General features: G+C 34.3%; 1 long non-coding RNA gene across 1 annotated transcript in view; it reads right to left on the reverse strand.

Annotated features, from left to right (window-relative positions):
- LOC116738315 overlaps window positions 1-10,042 on the reverse strand; it is an 82,873-nt gene extending 72,831 nt beyond the window's left edge. Inside the window, exon 1 of the long non-coding RNA XR_004344105.1 lies at window positions 9,938-10,042. This is a non-coding gene — a long non-coding RNA (uncharacterized LOC116738315). The remainder of the gene's footprint in view (window positions 1-9,937) is intronic.
- Between the last annotated feature and the right edge of the window lie 5,778 nt (window positions 10,043-15,820).

Consider the following 15,820-nt stretch of genomic DNA (forward strand, 5'->3'; position numbering starts at 1 on the left):
GTGAACAAAAAAGGCATGTATTTGATTATTAGAAATGTGTTATAGAAATGTAACCCAGCACATGAGCAGTCTGTGAAATAAGGCTTATTTATTTTGTAAGTTGGATGAAATAAATAAAATGTCATATTTAGGTTACTGACTCATAATTAGGAATTATTTTGATATGTAGCCTACCAGGAAAAGTTTAGCAAAGTGAAAAAGAAGTAACATACACCATTATTAATCAATCAAAAATTCTTTTCTTCTACAATGTAGACAGTTTACACTACTATTGGCTTTTACCTCACATTGGGAGAGCATATTTTATGAGAGTTTAATTCGTCATAAATATTTACCTGTTATTTGTGATAATGGAGTCAATGCATATCTCTTAAAAATAAAATGCCTAATTAAATCCAATATTCTATTTCAAACTAGGACATAAACCTTTCCTCATAAAACAGGTAGTTTCTTTTGAGATGGTCCAGATTACAAAATGACTAAAATGCTATACCTTTTTTTTTCAAAAGAAAATTAACATAGTACACTGATTTTAAGAGGAAAAAAAGCAGTGCACTTATATGAATGTAAAATAGTATTGAATTCCCATGTAAACGTTACTCTGTGAGTCAGCACTGTCCTCTTTCTTTCCTGGAGAACAACCAAAAGCAACAATAGAAATATAGGAAAACAAACAAACAAAAAAGCATGGTCAATACTTTTTAGTGAAATGGAAAAACATATTTAATCCTCACACTCCAAAATGCATGTAAGTCTCTTCATGGTGGAGTTCGTGCACACGGTGTGTGGGAGGAAAGGATGGGCCAAGCAGTGGAACATCGCAGAGATCCAACAAAAATTCATTGCCCTGCAGTTGAGCATCTTATCTTGATGTGGAAAAACAAATCACCTGCTCCTTAGTCTGCTCTGGTTACTCTAAAGGAGCATAGATACCATGGCACTATAAAGAATTATCCATATGGTCTCTGAGATGGCAGATATAAAGAAGTCCATGTAAACACCTTCCCAATCGACTCCCAGGGAACTTCTTCAATTCAGGAAACACCTGGGTTATGATTGGTGATACAAAAGAACTAGAAACCTTTGACAAAAAGCTATTTTTATATAGAAGATGAAAAGGGAATCAGAATTACTACCGTAACAAAGAATAACAGAAAATATAGAAATATTGACACATAAAAAATAAAATCAAAACGAAATATTTTGCAATGGCTTAAATAAACCAAACAGAGTTATTATATTATCTTAATTTAAAAGTCGAAGGAAATGGGGCAACTGGGTGGCTCAGTTGGTTGAGCGTCGGACTTTGGCTCAGGTCATGATTTTGTGGTTCTTGAGTTCAAGGCCCCTGTTGGGCTCGCTGCTGTCAGCCTGTCAGTGCAAAGCCTACTTCAGATCCTGTTTCCTTCTCTGCCCCTCCCCCACTTGTGCTCTCTCAAAAATAAATAAACCTCAAAAAAAAAAAAAAAAAGTCCAAGGAGAGACACAGGGAGACAAAGAGAGAGAATGAATAAAGAAATCAAATATTTAAGCTACCAGTTATTAGGAAAGACAAGAAAATCAAACGTTCATGCATGATTTCTCTAGAAATTACAATATACATTCTTAGACTTTCAATTTATTTAGAATAAGTGTTGCTTTACTGAAAGTAATATGTAGACCATAACAGTGATTTAAGTCCATTTATCAACCACCCCATTCTTTATGCTTTAGAATTCAGAAACATCTGAGGATGTTAAAACACCCCATAAGACACTAATATAGGTTCTGTTCTAACTATGATATAGGGTTACGGCTCCTGGGTGGCTCAGTCAGTTAAGCATCTGACTCTTGATTTCAGCCCAGGTCATGATCTCATGGTTAATTATGCTGATAGCCCAGAGCCTGGAGGCTGCTTCCAGTTCTGTGTCTCCCTAGCTCTCTGCCTCTTCCCCACTCTGTCTCTCTCTTTCTCTCAAAAATGAATAAACATTAAAAGAAATAAATATCGTATAGGGTTTACAATGTACTTAGAGGAAAAACAGTCCTTTATATTTACCTAGATGTTTGCAATTTTAATGCTCTTCATTATTCCATAAGATCAGAGTCAATATATGCTTTTCATTTCCCTTCAGTTCAAATAATTGCTTTTGACATTTTTTTTTTTAAATAAAGTTCTGTAGGCAACAAATTCTCTTAATTTTCTTTTATCTAAAGATATCCTGAGACACCTGGTTAAGCATCTGACTCTTGATTTCGGCTCAGGTCATGGTCTCACGGTTCATGTAATCGAGCCCCTCTTGGAGCTCTGTGCTGATACTGCAGAGCCTCCTTAGGTTCTTTTCTCTCATCTTTCTCTCTGCCCCTCCCCTGCCTGTGCATGCACACATGCTCTCTCTCTCTCAAAATAAATAAATAAACTCAAAAAAAAAAGTCATCATTATTCTTGACTTCATTCCTTTTTTTTAATGTTTACTTATTTTGAGAGAGAGAGAGAGAGAGAGAGAGAGAGGAAGAGAGCATGAGTGGGGGAGGGACAGAGAGGGAGAGAGAACCCCAAGCAGGCTCCACACTAAGCACAGAACCTAATGTGGGACTTGATCTCACCACCACAAGATAAAGACCTGAGCTGAAATCAAGAGTCAGACGTTTAGCTGACTGAGCCACCTAGGCGCTACTCTTGCCTTTATTTTTAAGGAATATTTTCATTAAATACAGATTCTTCATTAAGTGTTATTTTCTTTTAGCATTTTAGAGACGTTTCATTTTAGAGATGTTTAGGGATGGTCTTCTGGCCTCAATAGTTTCTGATAAGCTAGATTTAAGTCCAGATTTTTTTAATTTAAAGATCTGTGCTTTTCAGTAATTTGACTATAAGGAACAGAGAAGTGATTTTCCTTGTATTTTACCTGCTTAGAGGTCATTGGATTGATTGAAGTTATATATATATATATATATATATATATATATATACACACACACACACAGATATATGTATTTAAAAAATACATATATATGTACACACACACACCATATCTGGGGAAAACTTGACTATCATTTTTCAAATATATATATATATTTATATATATATATATATATAATTAAATCCAATATTTTTTTTCTTTTTCATTTGTTCCTTCTCTATTTCTAAGACTCTAAGTTAATACAGAAGTTAATCTGTTTGACAGGGTTGCAGAATTTGCTGAAGCTGCATTTTTTTACAATATTTTTCACTTTTCAGATCAGATATTTTCTTTTGACCTATCTTATAATTTAATTTCTTCTTCCTCTGTCATCTCTTTTTTGCTGTGAAAACTACCTGAAAGTGATTTATTTCAAATACTGTATTCTTAGACCCTATATTTCCCTTTGATTCATATACACACACATATATATATGCATATGTATATATGTGATATAGTCTATTTATTAATGAGACATCTTATCTTTTTATCCAGTGTGAGTATATCTTCCTTTCCTATTGGACATAGTGATATTAGCTGCCTTAAATTCCATGCTTACTAATTTTAACAACAGAGTCTTTGTTCTTGGTAATGAGGCTGTGTGACATTTTCTTGATTTTTCATCTTGATATGTTAATTCTAAATCTTAACTCGAATACAGAAGCCTTGCATGTTATGAAGAATATAGTCCTCTGAATAATTTTCTGTTTGTTTCTTTATTTTAGCAGGCATTTGCCTTGGTTGGACCTAAATGCAATCTCAAATTATTTTTTTTTCTTAAAAATTTTTTTAACATTTATTTATTTTTGAGAGACGGAGACAGACAGAGCATGACTTGGGGAGGGGCAGAGAGAGAGGGAGACAAAGAATCTGAAGGAGGCTCCAGGCTCTGAGCTGTCAGCCCAGAGTCCAACGCACAAACCGTGAGATCATGACCTGAGCCAAAGTCGGATGCCCAACCGACTGAGCCACCCAGGCACCCCTGCAATCTCAGAAACTCAAATTACAATTTAATTCTTTAATATTTAGCTGGTTTGAGTTGGGTTTGCCCCCTACCCAGTTCAGTGATAGAACATATATTTGGACAGAGTTTAACTGGCGATTTGGAGGCTTCTCAACTCAAAATATCTCCATTCTGTGAATCCTGTTCTCTTTTCCTAACTCTTGTACCTGCTTCAAACTTTGTATTCTAGCTCTTAAGTTTGGAAAAAATGCAAGTTTTCTATCAGAGTTTCGGCCTTTATGCATAGAACTGACTATGGTTTTCTTTCAAGTGAATAGTTGTAAAAACAAGAAATCTTTCTATTGCTAGTACCTTTTCCCAAGTACTGACTGCTCTCCAAATTTTGCCTGAATCTGTTAATGAATTCCACGGTCTTCAGATAGTTTTTAGAAATTATCCAGAGTTTCTGGCAATGAACAAATATCAAACTATAATAAAATAAAGAAAAGTTAAAGTACTCAAAGATACCATTTTATCTAATGTACTAGCTTTACACCCCAAAGAAGACTATTGAAAATTTGGGTGAGTATTTTTAGTTGGCAAAACGATTTAAGTGACAACAGATATTTATCTCCTAGGGGGCATTGATGCTAGATGCCCCACAATGACTGTTATAGTCACATAAAGGGCAAAAAAGCTGGTGTCCCACACAATTTTCAAAATTTTGCCAGACATTCAAACATTAAAAAGACTTGGTTGGGGTGCCTGGTTGGCTCAGTAGGTTGAGCTCCTGACTTTTGGTTTCAGTTCAGGCCATGATCTCATGGTTTCATGAGTTCATGGCCCATGTCCAGCTCTGCGCTGACAGTGTGGAACCTGCTTGGGATTCTCTCTCTCTCTCCCTCTCTCTCTCTGTCCCTCCCTGCCATCTCTCTTTCTCTCAAAAACAAATAAATAAACTTAACAAATAGGAGTTGTTTATAGGGGTGCCTGGATAGCTCAGTCGATTATGCATCCCACTCTTGATTTCAGCTCAGGTCATGAATTTGTGGTTCATGGGTTGAAGTCCCACGACTTGACAGTGAGGAACCTGCTTGGGATTCCCTCTCTTTCACTGTCTCTCTGCCCCTCCCTTGCTCTCTCTCTCTCAAAGTAAATAAATAAACAAACAAAAAAAAAGAGGTGCTTATAATTAGCTTAGCAACCTCTGTCAGGTTTATACGTTTTCACAAAATACTTAGAGGAGGGGATTTATATTATACCGAATATCTTGGCAATATAACTACCTTATGAAACAATAGATATATCTAATTTGATTTGCATCTTTATCAAGAGCTGTCCACAATTTTGTATTATCACATCAGCCATGCCACCTCCATTCAAGGTGTCTGAGTTACCAACACATCTCTGCCTGTATGGTAAATCTATTTAGTACACACATCTGACTGCTTAATTATGATTCTTCTTGTAGGCCCATCTGTATATTTACATATGGAAACATATTTTCTTAAAATTTTATTTTATTTTTCCATTATTAGAGTTATAGCAGCATACTGGTTTAATTTTGAAATTATGTAGATAGAGGGGTACAGAATGAATTTCACTGCAGCAGAGTACAGGAGAGCATTACAGTTTCCTTTATAATAAAGAAAGTGGCATTGGGCCTGATAGGACTGAGAATGACAGATATATCCAATTGACAAAAAAGTAAGTGTTTAATAATACATTTACTTTGCAAGGCTCTAGGGAAAGAAGCATTTTAATATATTGCTGGTGGTGTACAGATTGGTAAAATTCTTAGGATTGAATATATATACAGATGTTTTGAAGTATCTGTAACATTTGCTAATGGAAATACCATTTTCTATCTGAGGACTCACTTAAAAGATGTAATAGCATGCATGAAATGACACCTGTACAAGATGAACCATTATAGCATCACTTGTATTAACAAAAGATTATAAACAACTATGTAATCAATTTTGGGGTGCTGGTTATATAAATTAATTCACATTCATATAACAAAATGCTGTTCACCTATCAAATGGGAAGATATGTCTGTTCTGATATGGAGAGGTCTCCAAAATGAGCAGATAGTATATAGAGTGTATGTTCTATTGTGTAAAGAAGGAGAGAAACTTATGTGTTTGTGTTTTATTGCACATGCCTTAAAAGAAATCTCTGGAAGAAAACACAAATCTGAAAAAAAAATGTATACATACATTGTGTATTATAGTAAAAGTGTTGTTAAATTTGAGAAAACAGATTGTTGTACATAGGAACCAGATGTTGACTTTCCACTGTGTTTTAATTTTAATTATTTAACGAGTTTGATGCATTAATAGTAAAATTCAGTTAAAATATGCTAAAATATAATTAAGATCTCTGCCTAAACATTATATTTTGAAAATTTTGGATATAAAGTGTATCCTGGACCTTCTCACTGGAAAATTCACTATAGCTATTAATAAGAACAAAATCCATTAGTACAGGAATAACAGATTGTGAGTTAAAAAGCTGAACATTTACTGATTTCTATTGCTAAATTCATGCTGTGTGCTGTTGTGTACTTAATCCCTGTCATGTTGTTAAAATGCCAAGAACAGGCGCACAAAAATAGTGAAATAATATGGCAAGACATTTCCTGGCTGGAAAGTGAAGTCACGTAATGGTTGTGTATTTGTGTTCTTTAAAGAAAACTCATGAACAAAGAAAAGAAACAAATCCAAACTTTCTCAGTGGAATGAGGGGTTTGAGGAAGGTGTTCAAAGTAGTCTTTGCCCCTGCCTGCCACCATCTGGACAGCAACCAAAAATAGCCACTCTGTACCTCATTAAAGTCTTATGGGTTTTTTGCCTGTTTTCAGCAAATGCAAAGTTTTAATACAGAGTCTTTAGCCTAGTTATAGGTGATTGTTTATAATGATTTTCCTGTATTTTGTAAACCACCTTAAATAATCAATATTTCAGCAGATATATTACTTAGGAAAAATGGGGACACACAGCTCACTTTTGATTATTATTTTTTCATTTAGAGTTAATACTAAAACTTCCATATAAGAATGACTTGAAGAATCAATTGGTTCTGAAAAAGAGTGTATGTAGGAGATGAGTCTGAAGTAGTAGTTACTTAGGAAATACTTAGATTATTTATTGGGGATGGTAAGAAGTAAATCCATTGTGTTCACAAAGCAGGCTAGTTGTTTAATGAATGTACTTGAATGCATTAATGAAAGAAAGCATTAATAACAACTACAACAACATTACAAATAAAAGTAATATATGAATTCTGGAAACTACCAAACATCCATTTAAGGTAGCAAATTTTATGTGTATATCTGTATTTTAATTTCTTATACCCTATATATAGTTAGAAGTAATAATATGGGTGGAAAATAATTTTTGTTTATCAATTGAAAAAATATTTAAATTAGTTTTTGTTGAATAAGAGGATACATGAGTTCCATCAACAAAAATGCAATGAATAACAGAAAATAAAGAAAAATGAAATATATTAGATTTGATTTGCCATCTGTTTTGACAGATTCAAATTTCTTGTGTGCTTTCTTCTTTAAAAAAAACTTTATTAGATTAATATGATCAATTTATCTAGAAAAACATGACTTAGCTTTAAACTAGAAGATTATCACTTTTCATTAATTATTATTTTTTTATTTTAGTAATTGAACTCTAAAGAAACATGATACTAATGTTTTGGAGGAATAAAAAGGGATTGATAATTTGTTTTTTTTTTGTTTTTTTTTTTTTGTTTTTTTTTGTTTTTTTTTTTTAAACGTTTTTATTTATTTTTGAGACAGAGAGAGACAGAGCATGAACGGGGGAGGGGCAGAGAGAGAGAGGGAGACACAGAATGGGAAACAGGCTCCAGGCTCTGAGCCATCAGCCCAGAGCCCGACGCGGGGCTCGAACTCCCGGACCGCGAGATCGTGACCTGGCTGAAGTCGGCCGCTTAACCGACTGCGCCACCCAGGCGCCCCAATAATTTGTTTTGATATTAATGACTTGTTTAAATTTATTGTCATAGTATTGTGTAAAATCATTTTCATGCATATCTATTTTTTATTTAATCTTGAAAGATAAATACAATTTTTCACATTAGGCAAGTAAATAAAGTTGCAAAATGATTATATGATTTTCCCACGTTCTCTGAATCCAAAGTCATTGTCATTCTCTTAACTGAGTATCTATGGGACATATTGACCTATTATGTAAATGACATCACCCACTTTTATTATTTTATCATATTAGGTCTTATTTTCTTTTGAGAGGTTTCAGCACAACTGGGAGAGCCTCTCAACCATTTTTGTCAATAATTATATTTAAAATAACAACTTTAATAGAGATGTCATACTTTTAACGGTTTGTCAAATCAATCAGTTACAATCTGTCTAAATTATTCTGCCTGTCTTATCTCAGTTATTACCTATATGCCCATTGAATAGGTGAAATGAATAATCTCATAGTCTTAATGAATAAGATGGACACAGCATTCTATTTTAGTCTGAAATCTGCTCATTTAAATTACTCTTATGCAAGTGTCCTACCTATTCAATTTCGAATAAGCAATTATATTTATTTCACTAGCAACGAGAAGATAGCAATATGACTCTTCTCGAATAGAATATCTGAAGAACTTATTGGTAGAGTGGAGCATTAGCTCATAAGTGTATTTGGAGGGTCAATCTATTGCCAAACTCCAAACGATCAAAAGGTAACCAACTCACTCTCTTGCAATTAGTTGTCCAATGTTTCTCTAAAACATTAAAATTTGTATTTATTTTGAGTTCAATATAATAGAAAAAGCAATTAAGAGTAAAGTTATAATTGTCTAACTTAAGATTAAATCATGAATTGGGGCGCCTGGGTGGCGCAGTCGGTTAAGCGTCCGACTTCAGCCAGGTCACGATCTCGCGGTCCGTGAGTTCGAGCCCCGCGTCGGGCTCTGGGCTGATGGCTCAGAGCCTGGAGCCTGTTTCCCATTCTGTGTCTCCCTCTCTCTCTGCCCCTCCCCCGTTCATGCTCTGTCTCTCTCTGTCCCAAAAATAAATAAACATTGAAAAAAATTCTTTAAAAAAAAAAAAAAGATTAAATCATGAAGTTATTTTTGTAACATAATTAAACATTCCAACCAATAAAGCGTTATTTAACAACTTTAATCACATCATTGTTTATCTTCTAGATAGCACTATATAAATTTTTTGGTTTTGTAAAATGTCTACATATGAAAAATAAATTAAACATATATCTGATGTAACTAAAATGCTAAACATAACTAAAATAATAATGAAATGTGCACACAAATATCCACTAGATAGCATAACAAGTAGTATAGTCCTTGTACTTCAGGAATTCTAATAGAAAGAACACTTTCCAATCTTACCTACTTCCCTCATTCCAGGAATTAAATTCTGTTTGAATGGTGAATTTTTTGTATATAAATAATGTATTTTTGACTAATATTTGATATCTAAATACAATCCCATTGTGCACATTCTTTTGTGATTTGGTCCTCTTGCTTAACATCAGTTTTATGATATTCCCCTAATTTGATGTCTGTAGCTATAGCTTATTCATTTTCTTCCTGCCTTTCATATTCCAGCTACTCTTGACACACATTTAAAGAATTTTTGGTTGTTTGTTTTTCCTCTTTTTCTTTTCCCAGTTATTTCAATTATGAGTAAAACTCTTTTATACATAGCTCTTGGATTGTACATGTTGGATTTTCTCTAGGAGGGGAGTTACTGGGTTGCAAATATTTAACTTCATTAAGTAAACTGGACCAAAATATACACCTTCCTAAATTTACTGGTGCCAGAATCAGAGAACCCCAGTCATACCTCACCTCCAAAAATCTCTACTGTGCCCAAAATAGTAACAGTTGCATCGGCTCCAGATTGTAGGCCAACCCAACCAGATCACGAAAGCTCTGGGAGACTTCGTAACACTCTGAAGTGCCTCAGATTTAGTACAGAATGTGATGAATTTTGACCAAGGAATGATAGGAGACTGGAGTAAAATAACACCTTTCTCACCTTTTGTCCCTTCTCACAGACTGTTCTTCAGCCCAATGGTTTCCCAAAACAACCTCTCCAGAGAAAATTCACATGACCGAGCAAGCAGCTGTGTTTCCTGGGAGCTTGCGGCACTGCTCTACACTTGAACTAGAATGTTAGGTATGCCAAACTCCTTCTAAAGTTAGTGTCCCACTTACACACGACCCAGCAGTGTGACAGACCTATTTTTCCATTACCTCAGTAACACTTTCCACTCTCTGATTTCTAGTTCTGCCAATACCAAGAGTGTAAAATGGCATTTAATTTTAACGTTAGATTGTATTTTTCTGAGTATCCAAAGTGTCCAAGGCTTGTCTCCTCTGTGAGGTACCAGTTCATGATGCTTGTCTCTTTTCTTCTGTGGTTGTCTTTTTCTGATTTGCATTATTTGTATGAGCATTTCATATCTATATAACATAATCCATCAGTTTAGTGATTAATATAGCATATGCTAGTTTATGATTTGCCTTTTGCTCTTTTTAGTTCATACTTAAACATAAAATTGTAGTTTTAATGCTAATGATTTATCAATATATTTCCTTATGTTTTGTATACTTTTGTCTTTTTTTAAGAAATCTTTTGGGGCGCCTGGGTGGCGCAGTCGGTTAAGCGTCCGACTTCAGCCAGGTCACGATCCCGCGGTCCGTGAGTTCGAGCCCCGCGTCGGGCTCTGGGCTGATGGCTCAGAGCCTGGAGCCTGTTTCCGATTCTGTGTCTCCCTCTCTCTCTGCCCCTCCCCCGTTCATGCTCTGTCTCTCTCTGTCCCAAAAATAAATAAACGTTGAAAAAAAAAAAAAAAGAAATCTTTTGCTATTTTATAATTGTGAAGATATTTGTCTCTATCATTCCCTAAAAGTTTTATAATTTTCTCTTCATAAGTTCACTCTTCACAAGGTTGAATCCACCTGGAGTTGATTTTTGCCTTGGTTGACTCAGGAATACAAGATGAGCATCTTTTATTTTTAAGTCTGTATTATATTAATTAATCATCAATATTACTTTGATATGAACCAAGTTTAGATTGTGTCTCTTCTCTATTCCACCCCAACAGTCCAATGTTCTATTCTGGTTCCCAAATTCTATTGTCTCATTTAAAAATGCCATATGATTAGGAGTGATATTTGGCGAGGAAAGTCCTATCACATTGTTTTCCTTTCTCCACTTTACTTCCTTGAGATTCAGAAGTCATCTTGAAACCACAAATAGTCAAAGAGAGCCTGCCCCTAACATCACCGGACCACTAAACGAATATCAGCATCTGCCTATCTCTGAATGTTTTGGTGCATGAGAGAAATATTTCTTTTTTTTTTTTAAGTCATTGTTATTCGGGATTCTGTTATGTGTTTTCAAACCATTCTGTGAGATAATTTCTAGAGTGTAGGACTGTTCTTTTACTCAGAGCTGATCCTCAGCCATTACATCTATTCTACCAGCTGCTAGAATAGAGCCTATGCCCTGTAGTTTGTTGAATTTTTTCATTGCCACGCACATTTTCACTATTCCAATTTTCTATAGGATCACTAGAGACCAGTTGTTTAAAGCTCCCTCTAAGTACCCTGGCCACAACAAGCCACTTCTAAGAGAATTCCAGGAAAAAAAATCTATGGAAGGCAGTGTTGCCAGTAATTTTGAGCAGTGTTTCTTCTCAAAATCATACTTTAAATGAAAAATCACTTATTTAAGATTTAACAGATATATAAACAAGCTATATCCCTTTTAAGTGTGAGCAAGAAACAAAAACAAAAACCAAACACCTCACACTTGTAAAAGAAGGATATTGATATTTAGTACATACCATAGTGTCAGGAGCAATTATGACTACCTATAATATCTCATTTAAATTATCTACGTAATCCACTGGGAGGCAGGGAGGTAATTTTTATAAATGAGAAAGATAACTCTCGCCAAACATATTTATGTCTCAGTTGTTCTTATTCCTTTATTGGTTCAGTTGATACTGTTCCATTCTGTGAAAATAAATCTCACAGACTGTTTGGTTCATCACAAATGCTGAACTGCCATCTTCTTGTATTCAGGAAAGAACATCATTTTATGGAAGCTTCTGGCTACTACAATTGCACTCTAACTCCAGAAAGATAGACAGCCTTGGACAGTGCTACTGAAGAGAAACACATGTGTAAAGTTCTCCCGCTAAGATCATGGATCAAACCACTGAATTATACCTAACTCGCTGGTTCTAAATCCTAACTGCATATCAGTAGCATTTGGGAAACTTTAAAATATACTGATGATTGGACACCATTCCTAGAAATTCCTGTTTAATTTGTCTCAGAGTATGTTCGTTCATGAGTTACCTTTTTGTTTGTTTGTTTTCTGTGTTTCTTCTGTTATGTTTTGTTTTTAAGTTTCCTCTGAAGCCTAGTATGCCATTGGTGTTGAGAAATTCCAGTCTGATTTTCTAATGCTGGGACAGGGAGAAAGTTAGGACCATGTTGCTGACCTCTATAGAGTCAGCCTTAACTTGGGGAGTATGAGAGTGGCCAGCTTTCTTAATGTTCCCAAGCTTTTCCATCAGGCAATTTTGGTCTTACACACTTTAGAGACCTCATTAAAATAGTACATGCCCTCTATATAGGAACTGATTTGAAATGTTGAGCTCAAAAGTAGGTTATTAAAAACAGAAAGTTACCAGCCATGCCTTCTTTAAAATACAAAAAAGGCACAGGCTAACAAGGCCAGTGCCTTGATTTTTAAGTACTATACTGTCATTAGAAGAAAGTGAACACTCATAGTCTTTCAAACAGTTAATCCTCTAATAATTAACATCAGGAAACTCCTGTAAAGTTCACAGAAACTTTCTTCTGTGCATGATTTACATTGCTATTTTTCCTCTAACTTGGTTTCTCTTGTATTCCATCTTTGCTCTATATTTCCTTTTTCTTTTTTTGATATATACATTGGGATTTTATTTTATTTTATTTTTCTTCCATTATTTTATTTAAATTCAAGTTAGTTAACATATAGTGTAGTATTGGTTTCAGGAGTAGAACCCAGTGATTCATCACTTACATATAACACCCAGTGCTCATCACAAGTGCCCTCCTTAATACCCATCACCCATTTAGCCCACCCCCACCCAGCCCCCCTCCAGCAATCCTCAGTTTGCTCTCTGTAGTTAAGAGTCTCTTATGGTTTGCCTCCCTCTCTGGTTTTACCTTGTTTTACTTTTCCTTCTCTTCCCCTATGTTTATATGTACTATATTTCCTAAGAAATTCTTTAAATGGCTGATTTGCTAAACACTCCCTTTCCAGAATTTAACACTGTAGTGTATCTATTTCTTTTAATATCCTTACTATCATTCTAAAGGCAAGATTATGGGAAAACAGTGATATTTCAGAAAAGAAACATTAAAGCATGGAAAAAAATTTAATGTAAGGATTAAAAGTCTGGAATAGTAAACAATGACTCTAAGTTGTCTTGCTTTGTAAAATAAGAAAATAAAAGGACTATAGATGTAAACATAGCAGTAGGAAATAGAATATATTTAGAAAGGAAGAGAATAAATTCAGATAATAAAATTCTTATTGAAATAGAGAAATTCAGGGCACCTGGGTGGCTCAGTCGGTTAAGCATCAGACTTCTGTTCAAGTCATAACTCCCGGTTTGTAAGTTCAAGTCCTGTGTTGGGCTCTGTGTTGAAGGCTCAGAGCCTGGAGCCTGCTTCAGATGCTATGTCTCCCTCTCTCTGCCCTCTGCAGCTCACACTCTGTCTCTCTCTGTCTCTCAAAAATGAGTAAAATCATTTAAAATTGTTGAAATAGAGAAATTCATGTATTTATTTGAAGGGTTCTCTCTCTCTCTTTCCTCCATTTAATATAGTAGATAAGAGTGAAAGAAATAATAAAAGGTTAGTTATATATTGAGGAAAATATTATGGGAGTTAATGAGCTATTTAATGACAGATTATCTCAGTCTTTTCTCAATAAACTAGAAAATGACCTCAACTGAATGAGGGTGAAGATTTTGGCACAAGAAGAAATTAGAGTTTAAGAGGGACAATGAGACACTAATCAAAATATTGATGACCCACAACAAAAACCAAGTTTAAATTAGAGATCATGAATATGTAGCAAATCAAGTTTTATGTCTATTCTTATTTTTCCAACATGTTTTGTTCCCCTGGAAATAGAAAGTGCAGTGACAGGAGAAAGAATGTGGATAGTGAGACATAAATTAGTTCACTAATTCATTCAACACTTCATTTCATTCAAAAGTTACTTAGTATTTCTAATGTGCTAGACACTGAATAAACCAAGGTAAATAAGAAGTATTTTCTGCTACATGAATTTATAGCACATCAGGCAACAGGTATTTGAAGTCAAGAAGATGATAGTATATTTTGTCAAATATTAAAAAAAATTCTTATCCAGGATCATATTACTCATTGATTTGCAAAGATAATCTATTTTTTGCAAAATGTGAATCAGGCTGTAATGAAATAATTTGGAATTTCCAATAGTTAATGGTAACGTTATATCATTACCACTTTCACAGATCAGTAGAAAAAACTTCCTGCTCAAGAAACATGCATTAATTAGCATGTCCATAATCTCTACTCAGTTGGCATATGCCAAGCTCTTTGCATAACAATTACATTGTTATGCAAAACTAATGGAAATAAATATAATACAATGGATAAAAAGAAATCTCCAAATGAAAAAAATCCCTAGATTATAGTAAGTTGAAATATATATGAATTATTGTAGTTCAATGTTTTTATTACTTTCATCTGATAAATAGACAGTTATTTTTCAGAAGGAAAAATTTTTAATGACAAGGTAATTAAAATGAATGTGTCAATTTTAAGGATCTTGTCTGATTTTGCTTTCATAACAAGATCTTCCTTTCTTCCTCTATTTTTCTTTGTCTATGGGATGTGTGTGCATGTGTGTGTGCCTGTGTGTGTGTGTGTGTGTGTGTGTGTGTGTGTGTGTGTAATGATGCCAGTTTCTTCTTTGCATGTGAATGCACAAATACTTTTATATTTTATTTTTGTCCTAATTATTGCTTGTCAACTCAATCTTCTAATAATGAAAAATTAGGTAAAATAATAGTTTAAAACATAAAACAACTTGATGAAATACCATTAAAACACACTGACTTACTATAATTTGGAACTGTATTCCTAAGATAGTGTGGTTTTAGAAAATAATCTCATCGCAAAATTCATTCAACATATCATACATAAGAAATTAGTGAGAAAACATGAGGACCTGTGTTAAGACACTGAAAAACCCTGTATCAAAATGCATGTTTTATCTGTGCACATGTGCAAGGGGAAGGGTTTTTATTCAACATAGTTGTAATACAATTTTTTTTCAATGTGTCAGAGCAAAGAGCAGGTATTTGAGCAATTAGAAGTCAGAACAGGTGGCTTTTGAAGGGAATGAAATATTCTGAAATCCTTAATCATGGAAGCTACCTGAGAGACCTAGAATCCAATTGTGAAACTGAAATTAACATGAAACATTTTGATCCTAGAAAACAGGCAATGGTAAGGAGACAATAGGTAACACTGCCTTGTCTATTTCATGATTTGCTTAGAACCTGCTCTCAGTAAAACAAATGAAAGGTATTTTCCTAAATATGGTTTGCACATTAAAACATTCTAAAAGAATAAATGTTAGCATTTGCAAGTTATTTGCAAGAGGGCATTAGAATTTCAAATCATATCTTTCTTATACTTCAAATATGCATAATAAAAGTTAGTTGCACACAGTTCTCATTTAGAGCTCTATTCTTTCTCTTCTCTCATTCTTTAAACAGGTGTATCTCTCTATTTTCCCCATGACCTGAGAACAATTTTTAAGTTTATTTTCTTCATCACACATTTTATTCTC

Source organism: Lynx canadensis, chromosome C2 (assembly GCF_007474595.2).
Source record: "Lynx canadensis isolate LIC74 chromosome C2, mLynCan4.pri.v2, whole genome shotgun sequence".
Taxonomy (NCBI): Eukaryota; Metazoa; Chordata; class Mammalia; order Carnivora; family Felidae; genus Lynx; species Lynx canadensis.